At 44.7% G+C, this 13,367-nt stretch overlaps 1 protein-coding gene across 5 annotated transcripts in view; it reads left to right on the top strand.

Moving 5' to 3' along the window:
- LOC126334563 (extracellular sulfatase SULF-1 homolog) overlaps nucleotides 1–13,367 on the top strand; it is a 1,305,433-nt gene that overhangs the window by 863,733 nt on the left and 428,333 nt on the right. The gene's annotated exons all lie outside the window — the stretch shown is intronic.

Below are 13,367 nucleotides of genomic sequence, written 5' to 3'. Positions count from 1 at the left end.
TATCGAGTAGGCTCTGTGGAATTTTGTGGGTGAAGCCGGAATGAATCCTTCGCTGAGCTACGAAGCAACCAAGTTTCGTATTTATTCACGACGAGTGTGGTAACGTTATGAATTCAGTCTCCAGTAAGATCTTTCTCGCGTCCAGCGGATAAAAAAGTGATTGCTTGGCATGAGAAACATTCAGGACCAGTAAGAGTCCCTGAATTTGAACCCCACCGTAAAATATAGAAGTGACCAGGAAATGCATCATCGCATCTGACCGGCATGCAAGGACATTGGTAGAAATGACTGCACGCTGCCATTTCAGATGTCTGCAATCTTTCTAGTAAACGTCATATGAGATCGGCGTTAATATCCATGGCCCTGGACTCTTCACTCTATGTTAAGAAGGATGTATCGAAGTTTTTATTGTTGGGTATGAAGTAACTTTTTGTTCTTGGTATGTTACCTAGCTGGAAGGCGAAACAGCTGAGCTAATGCTCTCTTTCATCTCTAGGTTGCTCAAGAGAAGCAGGCAAATCCTGCCACCACGAAGTGGAAACAGGAGGAGGTTAATCAGCTGCGTGTAGTCGAGAGCCGCGCCCCGTCGTCTTGTGTTTCATCCGTATAATCGCCGTGACCAACAGGACGCCTTGTTCGTCCCGGCACCTCGCCGCTCCCTGCTCACAGAGGCTCGTGGTGCATTACAGAACACAGTTTCGAGGTTTCAACACAACTGGGTCTACTGTCCGCTCTATGAGCGCTGCTAAGAAGGCCATGCTTTCTGGCTAGTGAGACGATCGATCAGCATCCTGAAAAGTATTTAAACTTTTCACGTCAAGCCTCGCAATTATTCATTTCTGATTAAGAATAAGTACAGGCGCATTATTACAATTTCCATAAATATTTAAAAGTAAAGACACGCATTGTAAGTCTGAAAACCAAAAAAACTGCAAAGTTTTTAAACCACACATTCCACCCGTTTGTAAATCAGCAGCAGCGATAAAGAAGTCCTTCCGTGCTTATTGACGTTGCCGCTGAATGACCTGCTCCTGACTCGTAGACATTTCAAATAGAAAGCTTCATTTGCGAAAGTCGTAATCCAGATCATATGGTGTTCTCTTGCGTGTTATAAGACGTTTCGCCCTCACGAGCTTCTGCAAAGTCGTTTCCGAATCACAGTTTTAACTCGGGTATTGATTCAGTTTATAAAAACTGATGAAAAAGAAAAGATTTACAAGCCCTATGAACGTGTTAATTTACCTTTTCTTCGCTTCCACATTGAACATTTTCGGATTTCTTACGCTATCCGCAACATTTGCTTCCACGTCCTGTCAGTTGGGATCTTTTTACGATCACTATTTTTACGCCGTGTTATTTGTGTTTGGGTGGTACACCATCTCTTATAAAATCGGCAGAATGCTTACGTTGACACACCAATAAATCGGCCAAATTTATTCACGGTATCGTAGTGGACGCATCCAAACGCTCCTTTCTTCTCGTTTTGATAGTTGATTGTGTTCAGCGTGCACAAGTGTACACACACACACACACACACACACACACACACACACACACACAAACACACACACACACACACACACAAACAAACAAACAAACAAACAAAAACGCGACTTACGTCAGCAGTGGAGAGTCATATGACGGCGTGGTACCAACTGTACATTATCTATAGCGCTCTAAATCAACCGCTGAATCCTTGTAAGAAAGCGAGCAAATTGATGCACAGTGTGCAACAGGAAATGTTACGTGTAGAGAAATTGATCTACTACCAATTGGACATCGGTGCTGTGTGCATCTAGAAGAACCAACGGACACATGTAAAAAATAGAAAAATGAAAACCACTTTTGACGCCTAGAATGCATAGGCAAAAATGTTTCGTTGGAAACATGAAGGACATTCATTTGCAAAAGACGTTTCGTGTTAAAATGAGTGAAATAGCAACAGGGTCACATTTCATAGTAATTCACGGAAATTTATCGAGTATAGCAGAAATCGTACCTAGGGTTCCCCAAGGAAGTGTTATAGACCCATTTCTGTTCCTAATCTATATAAATGATTTGGGAAACAATCTCAGCAGTCCTCTTAGATTGCTTGCCGATGATGGTGTCATATAGCATCTATTAATGTCATCAGAAGATCAATGGTAAGTCTGAGGTCTTCCACATGAGTACTAAAAGCAGTCCGTTAAATTTCGGTTGCACGACAAACCACGCAAATCTAAAGCTTGTGAATGAAACTAAATAGACAGAGATTAGATTTACGAATAAATTAAATTGGAACCATGACATAGATTATGTTTTGTGCAAGGCGAACCAAAGACTGCATTTTATTGGGATAACACTTAGAAAATGCAACAAATCCATTAAAGAGACTGCCTACCCTGAGTTTTGTCTGTCCTCTGCTGGAGTATTACTTTATTTCATGGGATCCGTATCAGCTAGTATAGACGTAAGACATTGGAAAAGTTCAAAGAAGGGCAGAACGTTTTGTACTGTTGCGATATACGGGGGAGAGGAAGTCACAGTTATGATAAACGAGTTTCGGTGGTAATCATTAAAACAAAGGGGTTTTGTTGCGGTGAGATCTTTTCAGGAAATTTCAATCACCAACCTTCTCCTGCGAATGCGAAAATATTCTATTGATGACCAGCTGCATTGTGAGAAATTACAAGCGTAATAAAATAAAAGACAGCGGATCTCGGACGGAAAGGTGTAAGTCTTCGTTTTTCCAGCCTGCTTTGTCGGCCGGGGTGGCCGAGCGGTTCTAGGCGCTACAGTCTGGAACCGCGCGACAGCTACGGTCGCAGGTTCGAATCCTGCCTTGGACATGGATATATGTGATGTCCTTAGGTTTAAGTAGTTGTAAGTTCTAGAGGACTGATGACCTCAGATGTTAAGTCACATAGTGCTCAACCATTTGAACTAGCCTGCTTTTCGACAGTGGAGCGCTGGATAAATACTTAGAAGGTAGTTCGATAAAACCTTTTCTAGACGTTTAAGTGTGAACTGCAGAGTAGTCAGGTAGAAGCAGATGTATATCAGGAAGAATGGCTGCAAATATTAAAAAGACTGATGCTTTATCTCAGTTGTTGTGATGGTCTCTCGGGTAGGGCTCTAGACTCCTATCCTGGAGACACACGGTTCAATCTTGGGTAGAAGAAAGAATTTTTCCTCGTTCCATTCCCTTGAGGATAGATTCAGGTCCACTCAGCTTGCTCAGTAATGGGGATGTTTCGCAGGGTAAAAGGCGACCGGGGGCATGGTTCGCCACAGTCTCCCTCCTAGTGCCGTGACAAAGAAAGGCTGTAATTCAGTTACAGTCAAGCCAATAGCCCAGTCACGGACTTACGTCACAGCCTCTACCTTTACGCGTAATATTTTGCCCAGTGGGATACTTTGTGAAACGATCACGAAGTTTTGAGGGACAGTCAACTGAAAACCGAACACCCGCCACAACGGGACCATGAAATGGTTCCATTCAAAAGAACGCATCCCACGCGTTAAGGTATTTATCCCACCCAGAGACGAGACAATCAATTAGTGGTTCACAGAACGCATTCAACCGCTAAAGGACTCACATCCACACCAACTCTTGCATTTTCTCGTCCGAGTAAAACCGACGTCCACGCATGTCTTTCTTCAGGATAGCATAGATGTGAAAATCGCACAGTGAAAGGCCTGGGTTGAACGGGGGATGTTGCATCGTTTCCCTACCAAATTGCTGGGGTGTAGACTTCGTCTGACCGGCTGTGCAGAGCCGAGCGCTATCGTGCAACAGGATGATTCCGTCCAACAGCTTTCCGACAGCAAACCCAGCAGTGAAGGATTCCAAATTTTCCCCGCCAAAGATGGCCTTCTTCGAATGTGGGAGCTCTCTGCTCGACGAGTTTCTCGAGCGTAGAGCCACAATCAGTGCGCAGCAGTATGAAGACACTTCGCAAAAACTGCGACGGCCGATAAAGACAAAACGCCTAGGAATGCTGTCGTACGGAATCATCCTGTTGCACGATAACGTCCGCCCCCACACTGCCTATCGGACAAAGACTAGGCTTCAGCGATTTCATTGGGGAAAAACTGCAATATCTTCCGTGCAGCCCGGGTCCTTCACCAAAAGATTTTCACACCTTCGGTGAGCTGAAGAAAGACGCGCTTGGATGTGAGTTTCAGTCGTACGAGGAAGTGCAAGAGCCCTGTGGCTCTGTCAGCGCAGGAATTGATCATCTCGTCTCCCAGTGGGATACACGTCTTAACGCGTGTGGTGATTACTTTTGAATGGAACCATGGCACGATACTGTTGTGGCAGGTGTTCGGTTTTCATTCGACAGCTCCTTCTACATCTGCATCTACATGGACACTGTGCAAATCACATTTAAGTGCCTGGCAGAGGATTCCTCGAATCACCTTCACAATTCTCTATTATTCCAATCTCGTATAGCGCGCGGAAAGAATGAAAACCTATATTTTTCCGTACGACGAGCTCTGATTTCTCTTATTTTACCTTGGTGATCGTTCCTCTCTATGTAGGTCGGTGCCAACAAAATATTTTCGCATTCGGAGGAGAAAATTGGTGATTGGAATTTCGTGAGAAGATTCCGTCGCAACGAAAAACTCCTTTCTTTTAATGACGTCCATCCCAAATCCTGTATCATTTCTGTAACACTCTCTCCCACACTTCGCGATAGTACAAAACGTGCTGCCTTTCATTGAACTGTTTTGATGTACTCCGTCAGTCCTACCTGGTAAGTATCCCACACCGTGCAGCAGTATTCTAAAAGGGGACGGACAAGCTTAATGTAGGCAGTCTCGTTAGTAGATCTGTTACATATTCTAAGTGTCCTGCCAATAAAACGCAGTCTTCGGTTAGCCTTCCCCACAACATTTTCTGTGTGTTTCTACCAATTTAAGTTGTTCGTAATTGTAATACCTAGGTACTTAGTTGAATTTACAGCTTTTAGGTTAGACTGATTTATGGTGTAACCGAAGTTTAACGAGTTCCTTTTAGCACTCTTGTGGTTTACCTCACACTTTTCGTTATTTAGGGTCAACTGCCACTTTTCGCGCCATTCAGATATCTTTTCTAAATCGTTTTGCAGTTTTATTTGGTCTTTTGATGACTTTATTAGAATGATAAACGACAGCGCCATCTGCAAACAACCGATGACAGCTGCTCAGATTGTGTCCAAAATCGTTAATATAGATAAGGAACAGCAAAGGGCCAATAACACTACCTTGGGGAATGCCAGAAATCACTTCTGTTCTACTCGATGGCTTTCCGTCAATTACTAGGAACTGTGACCTCTGTGACAGGAAATCACAAATTCAGTCTGTTGTGTTCATAGTTCCGCGTAGTCAGCGCGAACACAACTTTCCCACTAGAGAGCGCCCCGCTAAGCTAAACAGTGCAGGCTCAGCGCTCGTCCGTCTCCACACTACGAGATGGCGCTGCCATAGAGACGGACCAAATTCTGCTAACGTAGAACCTTTTCTCCTCGCGGATCACATTCGCGCAGTGATACATAAACGCGCGAGGTATTATAACGAGTGTACATACCTCCGATTAGCCAGTCTGCATTTGTCTGTACCAGTCTATAGTCAAGTTTCAGTCTGCGCCCAATAAGATTACCATACTCCTGTACATAGCCATGAAGATAAATGTATAGACACTTTTGTCAAGCATCAGAGATATATGTGAGAATAAGATTAACGTACCAATACCAAAGAAACTTCACATTGTCAATTCAGAACCAAGTTAAGTAATTTTTATGCTTGTTATTTTTTTAATAAATGTGTGTGAAATTTAATAAAGTTCTGTTTAAAGTTGGTCACTGTCATTTTGCTACTGTAAGCGTGCAAGTGGCATTTCTATTGTCTGACCTAATAGCAGAAGATAATCACGCCACGATAAGACCATAAGACATATTGCTGACACTCGGCTACTTCATTAGAGCGACAAGTCAAATAATCTGATGGTGTGTGTTCTGAAGGTATTACAGTACGCACACCACACAGTCACATAACTGAGACGATATTCGGTTTTCATTCGACAGCTCCTTACGGAACAGCAGCTATTACAGCTCTCGCACGGGATCGCCAACAGTCCTCCTTCCAGCGCACCTTTTGCGACTAGAACGGTAAATGGGGGAAGGGGGGGGGGGCGTAGGAGGGGTACACGAACTGAACTTTGACAGGCATCGTAAGGTGGTTTGCGGAGTATAGACGCGGGTGCAAATAGCACTCTAAGTTGCTCTGTGATGTGGTAAGCCGAATGTGGGGATGGAATTACGGAGGCCGTGAGCTGGGCTAGTCTGGTCACAGAGGAGGCCGCCGCCGCTGCTCCGCCTGTTGCTGTCTGCCTCTACCTGCTGTTGCTGTGTGAGGCGCCCCGGCTGTCGCGGCGCTGAATTATTCAGCAGGCGCGCCACCCTCGGCAGGCGCTATTACCCGGGCCCTGGGGAATTTTAAACCGCGTTGTAATTTCAAAGTAATTTTTACCCCAGCACGCTTTACGGTTTCTGATTACAAGGAAGCCCGCGCTGCGCCGGCCTACCGATGCCGCTTTCCATTTCGTCGAGAATGCCCGATTCCGGCAATCACCGGACGTCCCAAAGTAGCCGGTCGCGTTACAGCGCTCCGGGAGTCCGTCGGAAGGCGCCCCCGGGCGCCGGGCGGCCTCCCCGGCCGTTCTGAGCTGCAGACGCGCCGGTCCAGATTCCGGAACTCCGGAGGCGCTCCACTTGGTCCCCCGATTTAGGCACGGGCCCGTCGTAAACATGTTTGTTTTCCATCAGCATAACACGATCCGCGCATCCTGCCGCCTGTATTAGGAGCAGCCGGTACATGGATCGTTTCCCCCGAGGAAGGGAAATGAGATTTATGACCGTATGGGCATAATATCTTCTTCCAGGGAAGGGGATAGCAGGATTTTATGGTTAAGGCCTCAATCTTCAAGTGCCTGCAGTTAATTGAGTATGGCAACTAATCAGTGTCGGCCTCATCGTGAATGCTTCTCTGCACCGGTGTGTAAGTATGCCTAAATGTCTGTGCTGTGAATACAAAGATGGAAAAAAGGAGCAACATACTACAAAAGAAAAGGCAGCGACCTTGTCCAAAATAAAGCAGATAAAAACACTTCACTGACCAAGATACGAGTATAAACGTACTACACTGATAGGAGATGGCCAAAGCCCAGAAAGCATCTTGCAGTTTGTAAAGCTATTCAGCATAACTGTTTGGTTATTGTATTTTTCCAAGTAATTCAGTGCATAGCTACGGAGCTCATCCACTACTAACAAAAATAAATTACTCTGTTATAGTTCATTCATAGAAGCTTTCGAAATGTGGTGCTATAGAAGAATGCTGAAGATTATATGGGTAGATCACATAACTAATGAGGAGGTATTGAATGGAATTGGGGAGAAGAGGAGTTTGTGGCACAACTTGACCAGAAGAAGGGATCGGTTGGTAGGACATGTTCTCAGGCATCAAGGGATTACCAATTGAGTACTAGAGGGCAGCGTGGAGGATAAAAATCGTAGAGGGAGACCAAGAGATGAATACACTAAGCACCTTCAGAAGGACGTAGGCTGCAGCAGGTACTGGGAGATGATGAAGCTTGCACAGGATAGAGTAGCACGGAGAGCTGCATCAAACCAGTCTCAGGACTGAAGACCACAACAACAGTTCATTCTACTGTTATTTTGCATCTGCCTCAAACTGTTATTCAACAATGCAAAAAGTGCTCATGTAAAACTGCAACCATTACGAATATTTTACGATAAGTACAGCTAAAGGGAAGTGTTTGTGATGGGTCTGGCACACATGTTTAATCAGCCAGAAAGATGCAGAACCGTCTGACTATGTATAACACTGTCAATGCACTATAAACTATTGCGGGGATGAACTTTCACCCGTCTGTTTTCCGGATCTGGAAGCACTCCGTAACACAGTGTAACGGATGACATCAGGAGATGCCATTTACACGAGACAGTTTAAATTGCAACATGTTTCAAAACTCCGTATTTGATTCGACGTTATACATCAGTCCCTGAAACCAAGTGTTATAAAAAAGATATTATTCTAGCGTTATTATTCCCACAGTACACGCACAGCTGTAACGACATTAGGTGAGAAATTTGCACAGTGCAGCAAATAGTGCGCAGGAGCAAGTGAATACTTTGTTTACAAGCAACAGCATTGGTTGAAACTGCAGACCACGGTAAGTCACTTCTCGGGAGTTTTCTACCGCAGGACTGGAGGATCATCGGTGAAGACAAATACAAAAGAAATTTGCTACCGAAGAAAGCCTTCTGCAGATTCTGACTGCAGTTAGGTCATTTTCCACACCTTCGATCTCTATCACAGTAGAAAAACAACCATGGACCTACCAAACTTCGACTCTATTGATACATTCTAAGGCAATTGGTCACTAAAAACCGCGCGCGAAGTTAATTCATGAACCTCTGAACCACTCTACTGACATCGCGGTGTTTTACTTCTCTTGTGACATTCATTTGAGACAAAAGCGCTGAAACCACGTTTCAAGAATCTTTGTAGGGCGCTGCATTTTCCTATTCTGTTTTTTTCATGAAGCATCATTAAGTTGTAAAATCTGTAAATAAAATTATGTGAAATTCTAGACTGAATTATAATGCCATCTTTTGGGTGTTCGTGAGAAATTCTACGGCAGAATTTCTCCCCCGGTATGGAATGTCAGGTGTGATTCTGTGCTGTATCACTTAATAAGATGTGCCCGAGTCCAGGCCTGTGCAGCGTTGTTCTTTCGTGGTTATGAATGGTTATGTAAGAAGATTAAATGAGTTTGTCTTCACACAACCTGTACTTCTCAAACAACAGCAAAGGTCAGCGGGTAATAACCCAAATTGTAGATACGTTTCTATGAAAAGACACTAAAAGTGTCTGTGTGTGCTTTCCACGTACCTTTGCCGTCTACCAGCGCCTAAAAACTATTTGTTCCGTCAGCCAGAAAGCGATGGAGAACATACCATAATTTCCAGTCTGCAAGTCCACATTACTCTCTGTGCACAGGGGGGTGAAAGAAAGTGTTCCTACTTCCTGTTTCCTCAGCGGGATGAGGAACTATGGTTATAAATAAAAAAATTTGAGTTTTAACTGAGTGATATATTCCGTAAAGGTTTACACGAACAAAAATTTTATCGGAACTTACGTCCCTATCGGAAATGGCACTGTTAACAGTTCAGAGGCGACTTCTGTGGGGAGTTCCAAGCAAAATGGTCTATTTTTCTGACTTCTAATCACCAAAAGTCAACTGCTCGCCGTAAGAGTGAAAAATAATTTCGCCATTTGTCACGCGATTTTGTCAAAATTGCGGGTGGCACACGAACAGTTACTTCCATGAAATCGAAGCGATCCACGACGATTTACAGTTATCGTAAACTCACTTGCTACTTTTAACGAAAACACATTCAGATCTACCCACCGCTGACATCATCCGAGGCGCAATGCAAGCAGGCCTTGGACTGACGAGGACAGATTGATATCTCGGCGAGAAGTGTCTCTTCAAAACAAATGGCTCTGAGCACTATGGGACTTATCATCTGACGTCATCAGTCCCCTAGAACTTAGAACTACTTAAACCTAAATACCACAAGGACATCACACACATCCATGCCCGAGGCAGGATTCGAACCTGCGACCGTAGTGGTCGCGTGGTTCCAGACTGAAGCGCATAGAACCTCTCGGCCACATCGGCTGGCTAGTGTCTCTTCCCACTGACTCTTTGGTTGTGTTTATGTAGGGGCGCAGTAAACCACCAAACGGAACATTTGTCTACAATAAAGTCTTGAAACTTGGCGCAGTTGTGTTATTGCATGAATGCTTACTCAGAATTTTCTACTACAAATACGTACGAATCATACTTCGTTCCAAGTTTGGTTCTTAGGAAAAACTTGAAAACTAATAGAGTTCGCTTATTGATGTCACAATTTTGATGTTTGTTAGTGAAACTGATACTACACACAAATTTTCATCTTTTTAGTATTTAGCATATTCAATTTTGAATAAAAACGCCGACTTGGACCAAAATATTGCTCTGATCATGTTGAGACTTATAACTTTTGAATGTGACACACATTTGCATATTCTGAATAATTTTTAACTTTGTAATTTTGTTACTGAGCACCACTTATGGAAAATATAGGTTATTAAGAAAAAAATAGCCTAACATATTCATTTGATCATTCTTAGACCTTACAGTGTCAACATTAATGCATCTAAACACAGACTAAGGAAGTTTGGAAAAGTTATTTTAATTTTTAATTTCATTCTTAGAGTATGATGCAGTCCTTTGTATGTTAAGCAGAGGCATGTTATGGTGATGTGGCGCTGGTAGTGGTTAACTGGGGAAAGCCCTGGCACACTCGCACACCTCCTTACCTGTTACAATCATACAAAACTTGTTTCGCCTCAGGGCCCACATACGTATCATTTATTGTACAACGCATGCGTGTCAAAATTGGACGTGAGTGAGATAAAATACACTGATAAGCCAAAAAATGATAACTACCTGCTTAACAGCGACTGAACCACCAATGGATCTCAATGCAGCAGCGATTCTGGTGATATGGATTCGATAGGTCGTTGGTAGTTTTTCAGGGGTACGGTTCACCAGATGTCCACCCACAGCGGTTCCCTTAAACCAGGTTTCGCTTGTTTTTGGGTCCAGAACTGGTGCACATTAACGTCCCACATGTGTTCCTTCAGATTCAGATGAGGCGACTCTGGTGACCAAGATACCAACGTTAGTGTACTATCATATTCTCAAGACAAGTATAGCTCGATTCTGCCCTGGGACAGTTATCCTTCTACAAGATGCCTTCATCGGTGGAGAAGCCATCAGCCATGATGGGATGATGGTGTTACGATATAATGTCCACATAGTCCACAGTTATAATTGTGCGCTTAATTACCACCATATGTCCCACGGAAGCCAAGATGAAAGTCACACATAGCAGCCCATCAGCCTGCGTCCGAGTTGCTATGTTTTCAGCAGCCGTTCACCTTGACGAAGGGTATCCGGAAACGACCATGATCAAGTGTAATAAGCAACGTGATACATCCAGCCAGACGATACCTGATCCACAGTCCAGATTCAGCTGTCCTCTGCTCATTGCAATCGTAATTGACTATGTCATCGGGTCAGCTCATAGTGGTCGTCTGTGATGGAGCCCTATGTTCGACCATCTGCACTGGAATAGTGTGCCTCGAAACACTTGTGGCGGCACCAACGTTGTACTCTGTCGCCATATCTGACGCGGATCGCTGCTTGTCCTGCTTTATAGAACAACTAGTCCCCAGACTTCGTTCTGTGACGAGACGTAGACGTCCAACGTCTTGCCTCTTACTCATGGTTTCACCGCTCTTCAAGCTCATTGAACAGATGCTTCCCACAGTATTATGCGTACATCAGACGAGTTTCACCGTTTCCGAAATGCTCGTTCTCAGGTGCTGGGGCATAACAATCTGTTCCTTTTCAAAGTCGCCTGAACGAGTTTCCGGCCTATATCGCCGCTAGAATAATTCTGTAGTCGTCTCTGTTCCTCCTATATGCGAGTGGTGATCAAAAACAAGGGTCACAAATGCAAGGATTATTTTCGCATTTGCGAATGAGATGGAACTCTAGCCGCACAACTGATTGGTGACAAATGAACATCAGTGCCGGACCGGAACTCGAACCCGAACCCGGATTTCCGGCTTTACGCGAGCTGCCGCCTTAATCACTTCGGCTATCCGAAGACGTTCCTCACACAGATCAAACCATATCTCATTGTTTTTTCTACATCCTATATTCGTACAGACACTGTGAATCTCGTTCAGGGAGAGACATTTGCAGATTACAGCGAACCAACACAGGCATTGCAGTGTAATCTCACAAATCCTACAGCGACGCGTGTACATTTTATTTCATACAACGAGTACAGCCAACTGAAGGTACATACATTAGGTTACCTTTCGACATAGCCTACATGTTGGTTTAGGGGCTTGTCACTTCTTGAAATGAGTTTGAATATACTCTCCTGGTAAAAGTCCTGCCCTTGGGTGTCTAGCAGCGTTGTCACGAAATGTTTCAACTCCTCGTCTGAATCGAATCGTCGGTCAACTACGTGCTCCTTCAAATAAGGAAAAGGGTGAAAGTCGCTTGGGCTGAAGGGAGAGTGATCAACGGCGTACCAGCTAAACTCCTTCAATGGTATGGTGGTCCTCTTGGCCGGATGAGTTCGCGCGCTGTCCTGGAGGAAGATGATGCCCTCGTTGAGAAGTTCTGGCGGTTTCCTCCTGAATGCTTTGCGCAGTCGTGTCAGGATCTCGCAGGAACGCGCAGCGGTCACTGTGTTCCTCTTTCCAATAACTCCACGGGTGTAATACTCGCGCTGCCACAAAGCATTGCGGACATCACCTTTCCGACATAGGCGTCACGTCAAACTACTTTGTCTTTGGAAAGGAGGAGTGTTTCCACTCCACTAATGACCACTTATTTCTGGGGCTGTAGCGATGGACCCATGTTTCGTTACCCCTGACAATGCCGTGAAGAAAACTGTTCTGCGGAGAACCATAGCAGAAGTTGCAGCCTTATCCCCATGCGCTTCTCCTTGGATTTGAGGGTCAGATTGCGTGGAACCCATCGAGAACAAACTTTGAAGCACTGCAGAATATTGTGAACAATGTGACTAATACTTCCGAACGACATTCGCAGTTCTGCCGTCATATGCTGTGACGTGGTCCCGAATCATCTCCTACACGCAGCCTGTGTTCAGATTCGTTGCACCGTGTTGCGTCGGCCACTGCGATACTGTTCGGTGACGTTTCCTCTACCCGGTCACATACTTAAGACACCATTCTGCAACATGCTGATGAGATATAATAGACTCTCCATAAACCTCTACTAGCTGCCGCTGAATTCCAGCCACGTTGGCATGTTTCGTCCGCAGAAATCGAATAACTGAGCGGATTTCTTCGGAAGACCAGTTTTCCAAACGAGTCGCCATTAGCGTTTACCTAAAACTAGCGCTGTAGGTGGTGCATGGCTGAAATTTTGTACAATTGCCAGTCGCATGTGTCAAAATTATCACACACTACGTTTTCTCTAGAACCAACGGAACTCTAGGAATATTGGCCTTCTTCCTTCAGCTCCAGATCACCCCCTCACACTTTCCTTGTCGCGCCTCTACTGAGCGAGGTAGCGCAGTGATTAGGACACGGAAATCGCATTCTGAAGGACGACGGCTCAAATCCGCGTCCGACCATTCCGATTTAGCTTTTCTGTGATTACCCTGAAACGCACCAGGCAAACGTTGGGATGGTTCCTTTGATAAAGCACGGCCGATTTCCTT

Source organism: Schistocerca gregaria, chromosome 2 (genome assembly GCF_023897955.1).
Source record: "Schistocerca gregaria isolate iqSchGreg1 chromosome 2, iqSchGreg1.2, whole genome shotgun sequence".
Classification (NCBI taxonomy): domain Eukaryota; kingdom Metazoa; phylum Arthropoda; class Insecta; order Orthoptera; family Acrididae; genus Schistocerca; species Schistocerca gregaria.
Note: the sequence above shows the minus strand (reverse complement) of the source record. Positions and strands in the feature narration are given on the sequence as shown.